The sequence below is a fragment of the Pinus tabuliformis genome, chromosome 9, assembly GCF_031772625.1.
Source record: "Pinus tabuliformis cultivar Carrire ecotype Pingquan chromosome 9, CPIR1, whole genome shotgun sequence".
Classification (NCBI taxonomy): domain Eukaryota; kingdom Viridiplantae; phylum Streptophyta; class Pinopsida; order Pinales; family Pinaceae; genus Pinus; species Pinus tabuliformis.
In genome coordinates this window covers 663,307,995-663,324,091 of record NC_142307.1, presented here as the reverse complement: position 1 = coordinate 663,324,091, position 16,097 = coordinate 663,307,995, and the positions used below count along the sequence as shown (strand labels likewise).

General features: G+C 34.8%; 1 pseudogene; it reads right to left on the bottom strand.

Moving 5' to 3' along the window:
* Positions 1 to 586: 586 nt before the first annotated feature.
* Positions 587 to 16,097, bottom strand: part of LOC149150415 (ras-related protein RABB1c pseudogene) — a 46,630-nt pseudogene continuing 31,119 nt past the window's right edge.

Sequence of the window (16,097 nt, the reverse complement as noted above, 5' to 3'; positions counted from 1 at the left end):
GGTATATTTCTCTCTCTCTTTTTGCATTTGTCGCTCCAGTGTTATTGTTCTCCTCTTTATTCAATTCACGCTTCTTACCATCAATATTGAGTTCCTCTTTTGAAAATGACAGAAGATACAATGCAGAGTATTGGACATGAAAGACAATGACAGTGTAATATAAACTAAAGTAGACTATAAAGGATTTATACGAAATATACCTCAATATCAGTGATGTCAATGACATTTTTCCCTAGAAAAGTAAGATACTCGAACGAGTTTTCTTCAATTGGGCAGTAGTGGCCACTATGTGGCCAAATGACCTGTATAAACAAACCAAATAAAATGTCACCATAGAAAAGAACACCTTAGGAACTTAGTATTCAACATTCAGGAAAATATTAGGCACCATCATTCCAACTAAGTTACATGCTAAAAATCTCAAGTTGTGAGTCTAAAAAATAAAAATAAGTCCATCCTTAACTAGTTATATTCCATAATATCCTTTTTGCATGCTATCTCCACATATCTACCAAAAATGTCAAATATGCCAAATAAATGGCATTTTGGAATTGTTTCTAAAACTATGCCATTTACACCCCCTTCACTACCACCTAAATAGAAAGTGGAACAGGGTTCTAAATGTGGGCTCCAGAGTCAATACCTCCTCAACATTTTGAATAGTTTTTGTTGAAGCTTCCATAAACATTATACCATGTTCCTTTGCAAACTGCTCACCTTCATCTGTGCTCCCCACTCTCATGTGAGCAAGATCACATTTGTTCCCTATAAGCATTATCGTCATATTTTCATTTGCATGTTGGTGAGCATCCTCTAGCCAGTTTGCGAGATGATTCAAGGTTTCTCTCTTGCACTTGAGCATCGAGATAGTTAAGTACAGAATACGTGAGCTAGATAATTCAAAATTATACCTCATTTAATATATATATATATATATATTAAAAATATGCATTTCCATTGTCCCAATTTATTCCAAATTATAATTTCACACACATGAATTTCAAAATAAGAGTCAATCTAAGTTATCTTATATACATTGATGATAGAGTTTTAAATGTGATAAATGAATACAAGACTTCCAAGTATAATAAAAAATGGCAACCCAACACAGAGCATACTATAGCACATATTTTAAAGTATGTTTTGCACTTCTACTAAATGAATTGAAAGAACTTTCACTAAACATTTTGTTTTGAAAAAGTCACCATAAATCTAGAGAAAAATACCTTGTGATGTCATAAACCAGTAACACTCCAGTTTCTCCTCTGTAATAAGATATTGTGATAGATCAAAATGACTCTTGTCCAACCTGCAAGATGCCCAAAGAAATGTTTTTTCAATGCATATGTAGTTCTCAACAAGGGATATGTCATTGTGACTAGTAAGCTGGTAGTTAATAAGGTATCATATAGAAAATCATGACAAGGGGGATCCATTAGAAACCATTTTTGCATATTCAGCTGATGGTTGAAACTGCGGGAAAAAACTTTCTCAAACAAAGTTTATTGTAAAAACCAGGAAAAATTCACTTGTTTATCACCTTGCAAATAAATATATATTCAAAAATGACACTATTGAGTTGGATGGATTTGTTGTGTATAACACAAATATAGAGAAATATTCCTCCAAACTTTTCTTTCGCACTTTCCTACCCACTACAACAAAAACTAGCAAAGATGTTATAAAGCTCTAATCATAAAATGATGGAAAAGTACATACCTAATGATAAGGAAAATCTATGTTTTAAAGAATTATCAGGTTGTCATGCAATATAAATTATCGACACATTGTCATGGACTATTTTGTTTTCACTCCATTCTACAGATTGCCTTGGCTTTAGTTTGCAAATACTGTTGAAATGTGGCAACAAGAATATTCCAATTTTAATCTGTCCTTGAATTAAAATTCGAATTTAGTCTCACCAGCTGTTTGAAAAATAATTAATTAATTCATCTTGAGTTAATTAGTTGGAGAAATTCAAACATGAAGTCTTTGTGAAGTCATGCAACAGTTATCCCTTTGATTGAGGAATTTATCCCTAAATTAAGGAGATAAGGATGAGTTGTATTTGAGTTGTAATTAGTTAGCTCGGTTAACTGAGTTAAGTCCAGTTAAATTAGTTCTAAACAGTTTGTGGAACTAATTGTGAGTTCAGTCAGTTAATGCATGCATGCATGAAACTAGTGTACTCCAGATAACTAAATATTCTCTCATAAATAACTCATGCATGTCAATTCAAACAAAGACCCAGTTGAGATTAAAGTCATGGACAATGTACTATCAGTTGCAAGAATTTTCCTATAAGAAAATCTCTTGCATGTAGAAGGAATTCATTCCTTGAGATTTTCATAGTTTTACAATGTGTTGGAGCAGTGTGTGAGATCAGTGTCACACAATGTTACAGCAGGAACACCCAGGGAAAATAGCACAAGGAAATAGGAGGCTTGGAGGACAGAGGAGAAGGCATATGAGTTGTCTAGTCTGTCTATGAGCAGCGAGAGGGATTGTACTGAGATCTGGATAGCTGTGAGAGCTAAAGCTTTGTGTAATTCTGAGATATTTCCACTTGTATGATAATACAGATAGCGGGGTTTTTAGTTGAGGATTTCCCCAGAGTATTCTTCTATGTTTCATGTGCATTGATTCTTCTTCTCTGTTATATGTGTTCTGTTTGATCTTGCTCAAATCGATTAAGCTTCCGCAAGTTTGATTGTAGAAGTAGATTAAGTATTTTGCTTTAGTCTATTGCATAATTAGGTTAATCTACAGTGAGAATTTCTACATGGTATCAGAGCAAAGGTGATCAAAGCTGTGAACAACATACTGAGAAGGGAAAAATCGAAGTTTGAAGTTCTTGATTGCAGGTACAAAATCGAATTCTTATCACACCTCAAAGTTCACCAATGGCATTCAATGGCTTGAGACTCAAGTATGCACTAGATGGTAGCTTGAATTACATAGCATGGAAGGATCACATGGAAGCAGTATTAGAAGACAATGGTTTGAAGGATTTCATTGATCAAGAAATCCCCAAGCCAGCTGCAGCTAATGCACAAGAATTGGCGGAATGGAAGAAGTGTGTGGTGAAGGCAAGGAGGATTCTTCTAGAGGGAGTTCGAGACCATATTTTCTCGAGTCTCCATGGGAAGGAGACTCCATTTTCAATGTGGAAGACATTGAAGGACCTATATCAAAACAGTAGCGACCAGAGGAAACTGGCGCTCAAGGATAAGCTTCGGAAAATCAAGTGTGAAAAGGGAGACACTATTTATACATATCTGAACAAGCTCACCACCTGCAGAGATGATCTTGGTAGTGTGGGAATAACGACAGCCGATGATGATATGGTGAGTCTTGCTCTCCTTGGTCTTTCTAAGAGCTAGCATAGCTACCAAGACTCTGTGAATGGAAGAGAGAAACTGTCTGATTGGGAACAACTGTGGTTAGATCAAATGTAGGAGGAGATCAAGAGGAGCACCAGAGATGGTTATTCATCTAAGCATGATGATGAAGAAAATCTAGCCTTAGCAAGTAAGGCAAGGAAAGGGAAAGGGAAGGCTTCCCATTCCAAATCGAGTTATTCCCATGGTGGGAAGAAGATTTACAAATCTAAAGTGAGATGCTTTAATTGTCATGAGGTGGGCCATTATGCAACTAATTGTCCATTGAAGAAATCCAAGAAGGGATCCTCCAAAAGATCAGAAGGTGAGGCACTGGCATCTCAGTTCGAATTGGATTTTACCCTCATCGCATGCATGGTTTCATCAATGGTGGGTTGTGTTTGGTACCTGGACAGTGGAGCCTCATTCCACATGACCAGCGATAAGAGTTTATTCAGTACCTTCGAGGAGAAAGACCTCAAGATGTGCATAGAGATGGGCGATAATGGAAAGTACTGTGTTTTAGGTGAAGGCACGGTTGTTTTTCAGAGGGATCATGGAGCTCCTCTCACCCTGACTGATGTAAAGTATGTGCCTAGACTAAAGAAGAACTTGGTATCGGTTGCGATGTTGGAAGACAAAGGCTACGATGTTGTCTTCAGTAAAGGAAAGGTGTTTCTGAGACACATAGCCACGGGTCAGACCAAGAGGATTAGGATTCAAGCGAAGAATATCTACAAGTTGGAGGTAGATGACTGTGTTGGATTGAGTTCGAAAGCAGGATTGGTGCAAAGCCAAGACATTGGCGAGTTATGGCATAGGCGGTTAGGCCATTTGCATCATGGGGCATTGAAGATAATGCAGCAGATTTCTACCGGACTTCCCAAAGGTAAACTTGAGCAAGTGAACACATGCAAAGGTTGTACCTTGGGAAAGTATGCCAAGTCTTCCTTTCATGATTGAGACAATCGAGCTGAAGCTTTCTTTGGGAAGAGACCAGATGTGGGTCACTTCAATATCTTTGGCTCATTGGTATATTGCCATGTGACCAAGGATGCCCGGAAGAAACTTGAACCGACAACTGAGTTAGGGATACTTGTGGGGTACACTGATACACCCCACAACTATCGGGTGTACTTGCCTACCAGTCGGAGGACAGTGATTCATAGAGATCTCAAGTTTGATGAGCAGAAGGCCATGCGAGTTTCACTTGAGAGGGAGCTCCAACTACAGGCTGTGGAGGAACTTTTGGTTCCTAAGGAGGAGGAGCCTCAGACTAATGTAGAGCAACCGCATGCAGTGGTTCTGGGAGTGGAGACATCCACTCAAGAAGAGTCTTCTAGAGAGGGACGCAAGCGCACAAGAGAAGCTGATAGATTGTTGTTGGATGCAAGAGAGAAATTGGGAGAACCATCTTCTCAGCACAGACAGAGGAGGTCGCCTGATAGGTACATTGGATACATGGTGCTTGTTGGGGAATGTGTTGAGACTGAGCCATCTTCCTTTGAGGAAGCAATGCAGCAATCGATTTGGGTTGATGCTATGGTGGAGGAGTATGACTCCATAGTTCGGAACAGTGTTTGGGACGTGGTTCCAAGACTGGAGAGCAAGTCAGTTGTGAGTTCCCATTGGCTTTACAAGGTAAAGCAAGCTGTTGATGGTAGTGTGGAGAAACATAAGGCAATATTTATTGCCCGTGGTTTCTCACAAGTCAAGGGGATTGACTATGATGAGACTTTTGCTCCTGTAGCAAGGTACTCATCTATCAAATCGATGTTAGCACTATCAGCACATATGGGTTGGAAGATCCATTAGATGGATGTGAAGACTGCATTCCTCAATGGCAATATTGAGGAGGAGGTGTACATAGAGCAGCCAGAAGGTTTTGATACCTTCGATCATGAGTCGCATGTGTGCCGACTCAAGAGAGCTTTGTACGGGCTGAAGCAAGCACCTCGTGCTTGGTACACCAGGATCGACAACTACTTCACTGGGTTGGGCTTCACAAAGAGTGAAGTGGATGCGAACCTGTACCACATCATGGTAGAAGGTAAGCAGTTGATCATTGTTCTTTATGTTGATGATCTCATATTGATAGGTGATGATCAGTTGATCATGTCTTGCAAGGAGGACCTTGCAAGATAATTCAAGATGAAAGACATGGGTCTCATGCACTACTTCCTTGGCATGGAAGTGTGGCAGAAGGATGGGGAGTTGTTTGTGTCTCAAGGCAAGTATGCCAATGAGATACTCAGGAGATTCCACATGGAGAAGTGCAAGCCCATGCAGACTCCTCTAGCAGGTAACTGGAGGAAGGAGGATTCTACTTCAGGAGAAGTAGTAGAATCTACTATGTATCGGCAACTTGTGGGTTCACTGATGTATTTAGTGAACACACGACCAGATTTGTGCTATGCGGTGAACCAGCTGAGTCAAGCTATGTTTCAACCTACCAAGTTGTTTTGGAAAGCCGCTAAGCATGTTTTGAGATACCTCAGAGGCACATATCAATATGGATTATGGTACAGATGAACAGAGGGAGTGAAGCTACAGGGCTGCATAGATGCAGATTGGGTAGGGAGTCCATCAGATCGTAAGAGCACATCAGGAGGAATTTTCAACCTTGGGTCAGTTGCAGTTTCTTGGTACAGCAGGAAACAGAGGTCGGTTGCACTTAGTGCAGCAGAGGCTGAATACATGGCTGCAAGTCAGGCATCATGTGAGGCCATTTGGATGCGGAAAATCCTAGTTGGTTTGTTTGATCAGAGGATGGATCCAACTGTGATCTATTGTGATAATCATAGTTGTATCAAATTCTCTAAGAATCCAGTATTTCATGACAGGTCCAAGCACATCGACATTCGGTATCATCATCTCAGAGACTGTGTGGCGAGGAGGATCATGTTGTTGCAATATATTTTGACCGAGGAGCAAGATGCTGACATTTTGACTAAGGCATTGTCAAAGTGTAAATTCGAGTTCCATAGAGACAGGATCGGGGTGGCAGATAATCCCTTTCTTGTTGAGAGGGAGTGTTGAAATGTGGCAACAAGAATATTCCAATTTTAATTTGTCCTTGAATTAAAATTCGAATTTAGTCTCACCAGCTGTTTGAAAAATAATTAATTAATTCATCTTGAGTTAATTAGTTGGAGAAATTCAAACATGAAGTCTTTGTGAAGTCATGCAATAGTTATCCCTTTGATTGAGGAATTTATCTCTTAATTAAGGAGATAAGGATGAGTTGTATTTGAGTTGTAATTAGTTAGCTCAGTTAACTGAGTTAAGTCCAGTTAAATTAGTTCCAAACAATTTGTGGAACTAATTGTGAGTTCAGTCAGTTAATGCATGCATGCATGAAACTAGTGTACTCCAGATAACTAAATATTCTCTCATAAATAACTCATGCATGTTAGTTTAGACAAAGACTATTATGAAACCAGCTCACAAAAAGATAGAAAAGATATATCAACGCCTTAGAAATAAGCCTCTTCGAGGGGGCAACCTCTTTTACATTACACAAATGAATAATTCTTAGATGATACAAATGACAAGACCTCCTTTCTGTATATAGGAGTCTAAGGGGTCATAATATAGAGCCGACATAACAATAATAATGTAAGGGCACAATAATAACAATAGTGGGCTTCTATGGGGCACAATAATAATAATATGGGGACTACATGGGCACAACAATATAATAAGGGGGTTGTACTAATAACAATAAGGGGTTACACTAGTAGTATAGGGACCTAACATGCCCCTCCTTCAAAAATTGTTGTCCTCAACGCTTGAGTAGTTCTTGATGATTCTGTATAAATTCGTGTCCTCCCATGTGGAATCTTCAGCGGGTAAGTTCTTCCACTTGATGAGATACTTTGAAATTGATCTATTTCGTAGCTTTCGATTTCTCGATTTTGTGACTGCTTCAGGTTCCAATATGATTTTTCGTTCCTTGTCAAGTTCTCGCAATACTGTTTGAACTGGGATCTTCTGCAACTTTTGAATGATTTCCCACTCCTTTGGGCATATGGATATATGTAAGACCTGATGTTTGGAGGAACACTTCGTGGAATCAAATTAATAGCATGATCATGATCACGAATAGGTGGGAGGCCTTTGGGAGTCTCAAATACCTTGGAATGATTGTCCAAAACATTTTGGAGATCTGGAGAAATACATGATTTCAATGTGGGATCCTCTAGTGAACATAATTGTGCAATTACACCCCGTTTTTCTTTATTTAGAAGCTTTGTCATGTTGTTAGAGTTGATTATCTTTCCAGGTTTTCCTTCGATACCCCTCAATTCAACTTCCTTTCCTTCCCAAAAAAAATTCAAGAAAAGTTCTTGAAAATTAAAAGCTATCATACCCAAAGATTGTAGTCATTGGACTCCTAGTAAAACATCAGCACCACCCATTGGAATGGAAAGCATTGAGCTATTCAATACATATTCTCCCATGGATAACTTGATATTATAGCACTTTCCAAAGCAATTTATGGTTCCTCCACTTGCAACCATCACTTGCCACTCTGGTGTTGGATATAGGAAGCAATTCAATTCCTTGGCTATCTTACAATGAATAAAATTATGTGTACTTCCCGAATCAATCAACACTATTACCTTTTTCTTCTTGATATGTCCTTCTATATTGATAGCTTGAGGAGTGGTAATTCCGGCCAATGCATTACAAGATATGGTTGGATTCATTTCTTCTTTTTGGATGTGATCTTTCACTTCTTGAACCTTTTTCTTCTTGATATGTCCTTCTATCTTGAGAGTTTGAGGAGTGGTAATTCTTTCCAATGCTTTACAAGATATGTTCGGATTCATTTCTTCTTTCTCTGGGGTTGGTTCTTGTTGTATATACTCTTCTTTTGACGTGTCTTGATCCTTTTCTTCCTCCTCTCCACAATCATTGTAAAATAATTTCTTCTTAGCACACTTATGAGCTTTAATGTATTTGTTATCACAATAGTAACAAAGCCCTTTTTCTCTTTTTTCTTCCAATTGTTGTGGTGTGACCCTTGTAGGTTGTGGAAGGCTAGGAGAAACAACAATTCCATCTTTATAGTTGTGAGGGGTAGACTTCCTTGTTGCCATAATTTTTCTTTTCACTTTGTAACAAAGATGTTTTTCTCTTTTTTCTTCCAATTGTTGTGGTGTTTCTCTAAAGAAGGTGTTGCACTTTGTATCCTCATAATGTGCTATCATTTCCTCCGTGAAAATTGACCACATAACAAGTTGTTTACGAGAACAAAGCCCTTTATACCATAAAAATTGATCCGGTTCTAAATATGAAGATGCAATACATACCTTTTGTAACAGTGGTACACCATGTAGATAAAAATATTGCTCCATCTGTAGTATCCAATTTACTGGATCCTTTCCATCAAACTTCCTCATATCGCCTTTTCTTGATTTCAGGAGCTCAATCTTGAAATGACTGTAACTCTGTACTTTTAGATCTCAAAGTTCTGAAATTATCTCCTGCAGTATCCCTCTGAGTCCTCTTTCTAACCCCGCAAGTCTGATCAAAATTTGATTCTCCAAGAAAGAGTTATGCCTAATCTTCTAAGATGACCTGATTATATAATGTTTCAGTAGAGCGAACTTGTATGAAGTGCCACGTTTCACTGTTTTGACCTTCGGATCTGAAAAATACAAACAGGAAACTACCATCCGTCCTCTTTCTGTAACTTCTTACAAAATTTCAATCTGATGCTCAGAGAGAAAGTTATGACAATTTTCCCAAGGTCACTTGTTTAAGATGTAATTCGGGAGTCTGCAAAAACCCTAACTTCCTCAGATCATATATCCTAAAATATAGTGAGACAAGATCTGAAATTTGGACCCAAGGTTCAAACCACGTTCTTCTCAAATGGGTTTTTTTTGTAGCTTCTGAAACTTTGTAGTGAACAAGTTATAGCAAAACTTCCACAATGACCTGTTTTAGATGAAATTCTGGAGCTTGAAAAAACCCTAAATTCAGCAGATCATATTGCCGAAAATATAGCGAGACAAAATCTGAAATTTGGACCGAAGGTTTAGCGATATTTCCTCTCAAATGGATTTTTTTGTTAGCTTCTGAAACGTCGCAGAAAAAAAAGTCATAGCGAAAATTCCAGGATGATCTGTTTGGAGCAACAAAACCCTAGAATCCAAAGCTCTAATACCAAATGTTATGAAACCAACTCACAAAAAGATAGAAAAGATAGATCAACGCCTTAGAAATAAGCCTCTTCGAGGGGGAAACCTCCTTTACATTACACAAATGAACAATTCTTAGATGATACAAATGACAAGACCTCCTTTATATATGTAGGAGTCTAAGGGGTCATAATATAATCAGAGCCGACATAACAATAATAATGTAAGGGCACAATAATAACAATAGTGGGCTTCTATGGGCACAATAATAACAATATGGGGACTACATGGGCACAACAATATAATAAGGGGGTTGTACTAATAACAATAAGGTTTTACACTAGTAGTATAAGGACCTAACAAAGACCCAGTTGAGATTAAAGGCAAGGACAATGTATTATCAGTTGCAAGAATTTTCCTATAAGAAAATCTCTTGCATGCAGAAGGAATTCACTCCTTGAGATTTACGCAGTTTTACAGTGTGTCGGAGCAGTGTGTGGGATTAGTGTCACACAAGGTTATAGCAAGAACATCCAGGGAAAATAGCGCAAGGAAATAGGAGGCTTGAAGGACAAAGGAGAAGGCATATGAATTGTCTAGTCTGTCTATGAACAGTGCGAGGGATTGTACTGAGAGCTGAATAGCTGTGAGAGCTAAAGCTTTGTGTAATTCTGAGATATTTCCACTTGTATGATAATACAGATAGCGGGGTTTTTAGCAGAGGCTTTCCCTAGAGTATTCTTCTGTGTTTCATGTGTATTGATTCTTCTTCTCTGTTATATGTGTTCTATTTGATCTTGCTCAAATCGATTAAGATTCCGCAAGTTTGATTGTAGAAGTAGATTAAGTATTTTGTTTTAGTCTATTGCATAATCAGGTTAATCTATAGTGAGAATTTCTACAAATACATTCTTCTGATAAGGTCATCCATAACTAAGTTTTTTTGCCACTCAAACACCACCAAGAACTGAATATAATGAATATGCAAGTAAATTGTTGTTATGAAACAACTCACAAAATATAAAGCAATGTAAACTTCGAAACGGGAACTGTAAACTCAAAACGGGAACTCTAGCCCAAAAAACCCTTAAAAACATCAAAAACAGTGCTAAAAACAATAAGTGTTGATGCTGGAATAACACCTTCTTTTTTCTTGGGTAAATTTTGAACATGTTTTAAAAATGGCGATGAAAACCAATTTTTGATGCAAAAATTGTCCAAAAAACACCCTCAAAACAAAAAGTGTTAACGTTGGGATAACACTTTTTTTTTTCCTTTTTTTTTTCAAGGGTAATATTTCAACATTTCAAAATAATAGCGTAAAATATTTTATCATGATCCTGAAAAAAATTAAAATTTCAAACAAATAATGAAGACATAAAATAAAATTAAAAATTAAAAAAATTAAAACAATGAAAAAACACAAAACAAAAAAAGTTACAAAATTAACAAAACATAAATCAAAGCATATACTTAAAAAAAAAATTATAAACAAATTAGTAAAACACTTAAAAATTATATACAAATAAATAGTAAAAAAACATATTAAATAAATAAAACTTGTAAACAATAAAAAAAAAAATTGTCAAAAGAAAAGAAAAAAATATATATATATATGTATGGAAAAGAAAAAAAGAAAAATTGAAACAAACTATAAAATTTAGGTAAAAATAGAAAAATTTAAAAAACATTATCAAAAAAAAAAAAAAAAAAAAAAAAAAAAAAAAAATTATCTCATAAACCATAAAAGAATTAGGAAAACAAAAAACAAAATTATATATATATATATATATAATTAAGTTATTAAAAAAAAAAAAAAACAAACTAGATTAAAAATAAAAAAATAAAAATAGAAAATCAACAAAAATAAAATAAAAAACTAGTAAAATTAACATCAAAAACATTTAAAAAGAAAAAAAAATTTAAAAATATGTCTTTTCAAAAAAAAAAACCAAAAAATTAAAATTTAAAATTTTTAAAGAAACATTTATTTTTCTATTTAAAAAATAAAAAACAAAATTGATTAAACTTACCTTTTTTATTTAAAAAAAAAATTAAAATTAAAATTTTTTTATACATATTGTTTTTTTTTTATTTAGAAAAGTATATATTACAAAATTTTAAAATAATTGCTTAACAATTTTGTTTTTTTTATTATTAAAAAAAAAAAAAATATATATATATATATATATATATATATATATTTAAAAAATGTTTTTTTTAAATTTAAAACAAAAAAATTTAAAGTTTTTTTATTTAAAAAATAAAATAAAATAAAATAAAAATAAAAAATTATTAAAAAAAAAAAATTTGGGGGTGGCACGGCCCCGGGCGACCTCCGCCCGGGGCCGCGCCATCGCGGGCGGCCCGGAGGGTGGAGGGGCGCAGGCCTCTGCCCGGGGCCGCGCCACCGCGGGCGGCCCGGAGGGTGGAGGGGCGCAGGCCTCCGCCCGGGGCCGCGCCACCGAGGGTGGCCCGGAGGGCGGAGGGGTGATTCCATGCAGGGCCTCCGCCCGGGGTCGCGCCACCGCAGGCGGTCGGGAGGACCCAAATTTTTTTCTTTAATAATTTTTTTTTTAAATAAAAAACCTTTAAAAATGTTTGTTTTAAATAAGAAAAAACCTTGTTAAAAAAAAAAATATATATATATATATATTTAAATAAAAATAAATAAAAAATTAAAATAAAATTGTTTATCAATTAATTTAAAAGTTTTTAATATATACTTTTCTAAATAAAATAAAATAAACAATTTGTATAAAAAAAAAATTAAATTTTTTTAATTTTTAATTTTTTGGTGTTTTAAATAAAAAAGGTAAATTATTATTATTATTATTATGATTATTATTTGTGTGCGTGTGTGTGTTTAATCAATTTTGTTTTTTATTTTTTTATGTTTAATCAATTTTGTTTTTTATTTTTTAAATAGAAAAATACATGATTCTTGAAAAATTTAATTTTTAATTTTAAATAGATGTTTTTAAAAAAAAAAAATTTAAAGACATTTTTAAAATTTTATATTTTTTTGGTTTTTTTTTTTTTCAATTTCAGTTTATTTATTTTTTTTAAGTTTTTTTTTTAAATGTTTTTAATGTTAATTTTACTAGATTTTTATTTTTATTTTAGTTAATTTTCTATTTTTTTTTAATCTAGTTTGTTTTCATTTATTTTATTTTTTTTATTTTTTTTAATTTTTCTACTCTGACTTACTTAATTTTTTATATATATATTTTTTTAAATTATGTTTTTTTTTTCCAAATTCTTTTATAGTTTATGAGATAATTTTTTTTTATTAACATTTTTTTGTCTTTTTTTATATATATTTTTATATGACTTTCTTGAAGTAATCAACATTTAAAAAAATAAAAATAAAACAACTTAAAAATTCTTTAAGTAATTATAATTTAAAAAAAAAATGGACATAATAAATTTTATGTGTGAAAAATAAGTCCTCTAAAAAAAAAGGTATGCTGTATAACGCGTTGCATCAACACGTTTCAAAATCAGCATAAAAATCACTAACATTTAAAAACAAATATTTATATTTGATACATAAAAATATTTAAATTGTCAAAAATATGCTCCAAAAAATAAGTATTGTATTCTGCATCACCACTTTTCAAAATCGGGTCATGTTTTTACTACCTCTATGAAACGGGTAATCGTATCGGTTATTTAAGGTTATTTAAAGTGCCAAAAACTATGTTCTAAAAAAAATATGTGTGTTCTGCATCGCCCCTTTTCAAAATCAGGTCAATTTTTTGCTATCTCTACGAAATGGGTAACAGTATCAATTCTCGTTTCAAAGTTTACATTGTTATAAGAAAAGATAGGTCAACAACTTAAGAAATAGCCTCTTCGAGGAGGAAACCTCCTTTACATCACATAAATGGAAAATTATATGATGATACAAATGATAATACCTTCTTGGTATATATAGGAGTCTAAGGGGTCATAACATAATCAAAGCCTACATAACAATAATAATGTAAGGGCACAACAATAACAATAGTGGGTTTCTGTGTGGCATAACAAGAACAACATGGTGGATACATGGGCACAACAATAACAATAGGGGGCTACACTAACAATAACAATAAGGGGGATACACTAGTATTATAGGGACCTAACATGCCCCTCTCCTTCAAAAAAGTGGTGTCCTAAATGCTTGATTAGTTCTGGATGTTTCTGTACAAAATTATCATCCTCCCATGTGGAATCTTCAATGGGTAAGTTCTTCCACTTAATGAGATACTCTTAAAGTAATCGATTTCGTAGTTGTCGGTTTCTTGTTTTCATGACTATTTCAGGCTCAAATATGAGTTTTCCTTCTTCGTCAATCCTGGCAACACTATTTGATCTAGGAGCTTGTCACCGATAACCTTCTTTAAGCATGAAACATGGAAAACTAGGTGTACTTAGGAAGATGCAGGTAGCTCCAATTTGTATTCCATAGTATCAATTTTTTGCAACACCTTGTAAGGACCATAGTACTTGGGTGATAATTTATTATCCTTCTTAGCTTGCTTGAGGGACATTTTTTTGTATGGCTGTAGTCGTAAAAATACACAGTTGCCTACATCAAAACTTCTTTCACTGCGATGTTGATCTGCTTGTTGTTTCATTTGATTTTGTGCAAGAGTGAGGTTATCCTTTAAGAGTTGGAGAACTTGTTTTTGATTCTTGATGTGATCTTCCACTACTTGAACCTTAGAATTTTCTCTTAAATATAATGTGGTGGATGGTGGATGATATCCATAAAGTGCCATAAATGGGGTCATTTTTTCTGCAGTATGGAAGGAAGTGTTATACCACCATTCAGCTAGAGGTAGCCACTTAACCCATTATATTTGTTTATCATATACAAAGAAATGAAGACATCCTTCCAAAAAATAGTTCATTGTCTCAATTTTCTAGTCAAATTAAGGATAATAAGATGATTTATGAGCTAATTGAGTACCAAGATAAGAAACTCATTTCGTCCAAAAAATTCTAGTGAAAATAGGATCTCTGTCACTACAATAATCTTTGGGTTTCCTTGTATCTTTTGAATTGTTTCCATAAATGCAGTAGCAACTGTACCGACTTTAAAAGGATGAGATAATGTACAAAAGTGTGCATACTTGGTAAGTCAATCAACTACCACCATGATGACACTCTTTCCTTCAGACTTGGGTAAACCTATGATAAAATTCATTGATACCTCCTCCCAACGTTGACTTGGAATGGCTAAAGGTTGTAACAGACCTGGGGTCTTAATTATCTCATCTTTATTTGTTGGAAAACCAAACATTCTGCCACAAACTTATGGATATCAGATTTAAGTCCATCCCAAAGAAAATCCTTCTTGACCATGTGGTAAGTTTTTAAAAATCTTGAATGCCCTCCTAACGGGGAGGTGTGCAATTCCAAAAGAATATTTTACTTGAGTTGGGAATTCTTACAAAGATATAGGCGATATTTGTATCATAATGAATTATTTTTCTAGCTAAATGTATCAAATGTACACGAATCTCGCTGCAAATTTTGAATGAGTGTCCACACCTCTTCGGCATTCTTTCATTCATCCCTTGCCTCAATTATCAACCAAGTTGGTTAATAGAAATGGCACAAAGAATGCTTCCACATCCTCATCCTTTCTTGAGAGTGCATCTGCAACAACATTTTGCTTCCCTTTTTTGTAGATGATTTCAAATACATAACCCAACATCTTTGTGACCCAATTTTGTTGCTCTTTTGAAGATAATCTTTGTTCCAAAAATTATTTAATACTATCATGATCTCTTTTTACCTTGAAGTGTCTTCCCATTAGGTAAGGTCATCATTGCTTTAGTGTATGTATTATTGCCAACATTTCCTTCTCATAAATAGGTTTGTGTAAATACTTTCCTTTGGTTGGACGACTTTCAAAAGCAATGGGTCTTCCTTCTTGCATAAAAACAACACCAATTCCATTTCCTGAAGCATCACATTCCACAATAAAGGTTTTTATGAAGTCTGGTGTGGCTAAGACCGATGCTTGGCACATTGCCACTTTAATATGTTCAAAGGCCTTAGTTTATTTTGGAGTCCAAGAAAATACATCTTTCTTGAGTAATGTTGTTAGAGGTGTTTCTATTTTCCCATAATTATTAACAAACTTGCGATAATACCCTGTCAACCCGAGAAATCCTCAAAGATGCTTTATGGTTGTGGGGATTTTCCATTCCTTAATGGCTTTAATTTTGTTAGGGTCTACCTTAGCACCCTCATGAGGTAAAATATGACCCAAATATTCCACCTCATGTACTCCAAAGAAACATTTGGAGGTTTTCGCATATAATTGTTTCTCCTCCAATAGTTTGAGAACCCTATCAACATGTTGAACATGACCCTTCCAATATTTGTTGTAGATTAGCATATCATCAAAAAATACTAACACAAATTTTCTAAGGAAGGGTTTGAAAATGGAATTCATCAACCTTGAAATATGGAAGGTGCATTAGTAAGGCCAAAAGGCATGACCAAAAATTGATAATGATCCTCATGAGTTTTGAATGTTGTTTTCGGAATGTCTTCAGTCTTC